Source organism: Meleagris gallopavo, chromosome 1, assembly GCF_905368555.1.
Source record: "Meleagris gallopavo chromosome 1, MGAL_WU_HG_1.1, whole genome shotgun sequence".
Taxonomy (NCBI): domain Eukaryota; kingdom Metazoa; phylum Chordata; class Aves; order Galliformes; family Phasianidae; genus Meleagris; species Meleagris gallopavo.
In genome coordinates this window covers 112,096,287-112,099,183 of record NC_139404.1, presented here as the reverse complement: position 1 = coordinate 112,099,183, position 2,897 = coordinate 112,096,287, and positions in this window count along the sequence as shown.

The following is a 2,897-nucleotide window of genomic DNA, read 5'->3' as shown; positions in this document are numbered from 1 at the left end:
AGGTGCAGCAGCTCCCCCTAGGCGGCCCCAGCTCCACGCCGCCCGGCCCGTCTCGATTCGACCCGGCCGAACCCTCCCGCCGCGCTCCGCCCCCTGCCCGCCCTCTGCGGGGGGATGGCGCGCTGCCCGGCCCGCTACGGGTGAGGCCTTGGGGCTGAAGTTTGGAGAACGTTCTCAGCCGAGTTTAGGCGGGAGGACCGCGTGAGGACCGCCTGAGAACCTAGGAGCCAGGGGACATCCAGCTCCAGCTCAAGTGTGGGGTTGGCAGTGCCTGAGCTTGGTTCCTTGTCTGAAATGACCATTAAATTGCAAGTTATCAGTATAAAGAAAAAGAAAAAAAAAATCACCTTTTCATGGTTTGCATGTGGACATGCTGGTAATTCCCACTCCCATTGGCTGTGTTTCAGATCCCAAATTAAATCTTGAGAAAGGATGGGATGCCCAGCCTTCATTTCATCTCTGTTTATTTTGTGTAATTATCATTACAGCACTGAGAATGCCAGAGGTGAGTATTTAGGTTAGTTATTAAACACAGGTACTGCTGTAACTCACTGTCTAAAGCAGCTCTGCCCTCATGACATAGGAACACACACACAAGGTATTCTATAATGTCCATTAAAGAGTACTGAAGAAGATTAATCCCCTCTAGATCTGAAGGAGAGCACTGTGACTTCAGCCTTCAGAGTTAAGGCACAAATATAAAAATGAGAAGGGGGAAATCAAGCCCGGAAAGCCACCATCTGGTGTATAAATCAATCAACAAATAGACTTCTCCAGAAATACAAATTACTATATCTCTGTTAATATTATTTAGCTCTTTTTTTTTTTTCTTCCCTCCCTCTCCCTCTCTCTCCCCCACTTCAATTTTCTTTCAGAGGTCCTGATCTGTTTTAACTACAGGAATATTCTCAATAATTTCAAAAGGTACAAGTCTAAATCTTAATGGTTTAGACAACTTCTTCACTCTGTTTCATTCCTTTTGTAGTCCTTTAAAGCAGAAATAAGAAGAATGAATATTGTTCGTATTGCAGACTCCTGAAGATGACCAGCTTTGCTATTACAGCTGTTTACAGGAAAGTAAGAGGCGTGATTCTGATTTCTCAGTTAGACTGCAGTAGGTAACACAGGTTTTGCAATATTTCTCCTTTTTGTTTAGATGCCTCCTCTGTTAAAAACAGCCACCAAAGCTCAGTGCTTGATTCCAGAGTAGGTGCATTGGGATGCATGGACAATGCTAGCAGCAGTTGAGTGTGTGTCTACACCATAAGCATTTGTGAAGTAGCCATTCCATAACTAATCCTGAAGGAGAAATGCTTTTCCCTGATCTGCTACTGCTAAGATTTGAAAGGAAATGAAATCAGTGTTTTTATTTTCTGAAATAGCTTGAGTAAATATGTAGCAGACATTAACACGTTAGCCAACTACTTTGTTTAAATCATGTTTCTATTAGCTCTCAATTATAGAATGTTAAGTATTTGGAGAACATAGCAAATATAATTAAAATAAAGGGAAAGGGTTTAAAATTTGATAAAAAGGAGAGTTGTACCAAGCTAAGCACACCATCTCAAAACCGTCTGAAATGTAGAATCATGGTTCTATCCTAATGCTTCATAAAAAGGAGAAAATACCAACAGCTGAAATATGGAAACAGAAATAGCACTGGTATCTATAGTTAATGTTCCCAGCACTTTCTGTACAAGACCCAATTTGTTTTTACTTAATTAAACCCTCGCTGCTAGGGCTGAAGTTGCCTCTGCAAGACATCTGCCTCAGGTTGATTTTAAGTTCTAGATGAAGTTCAGTCATAGGGAGGCTGACAAATATATGTATTCACTGTGTATGAAAAAGAAAAAATAATAATAATAATTAAAAAAAAAGACTTCAATAAATTTCTTACTGAGAAAAAGAAAGCTGACATACCACCCCAAAACACAAAAACAACCACAACCAACATGCCATGCACACTGCACTCTGTTGAAAGCTGCTATGTCTGAATGAGTTCTGTATCAGCAATTGAATTCTGTGTTATGCTCCAGCCTGGGCATTTGAAGTTGTGAAGGGTCTGTAGCACAAGTCTTACGGAGGGTGGCTGAGGAAGCTGGGATTGTTCAGTCTGGAGAAGATGAAGCTCAGGGGAGACCTCATTGCTCTCTACAGCTGCCTGAAAGGAGGATCTGGTGAGATGGGGATCGGCTGCTTCTTCCAGGTAACATCAACAAGATGAGAGGAAAAGGCCTCAAACTGTGCCAGAGGAGGTTCTGGTTGGATATTAGGAAAAATCGCTTCTCAGAGTGGTGAAACAGTGGCAGAGGCTGCCCAGGGAGGTAGTGGAGTCACCGTCCCTGGAGGTGTTCAGGAGCCATGTGGATGTGGCACTGAGGGACATGGGCAGAGGGCATGGTGTGATAGGCTGGTAGTTGGGCTAGATGGTCTTAGAGGTCTTTTTTAACCTTAATGATTCTTGGAATATGAGAAAGAGCAGGAAAATTTCCTCAGCTCATAGATGTTCTGCTCGAGGAACAGCAGTGGGAACATAAGTGGTGGGAGTGCTTGGTCCTAAGGCACAGTGAGGTACCAAGGCCGAATTGGTGAAAAAAGGCAGCCTGGGCTTCACAGAGGGCTGTAAAGGAGGAGGCAGAGACAGCGTGAGAGTGTGAGCAAAGGTTAAGCGAACAGAGGCAAAATAGGAAAAGGCAGCATGGAGAAACTGAAATAGCACAGTTAGTAACAAAATAACAAGCGCCATTGCTTCGGAAATTTGTCTTTGAATTTCCGAGTACTGTGACTTCTTTTTTCCTTTGGTTAATGGGTATGAAATCAACTAGAAAATCTCTGCCCTGCCTTCCTGGGTGGTTGGCCTAAAGAAGAAACAGCTACTGAAACTATTATTTCAAGTG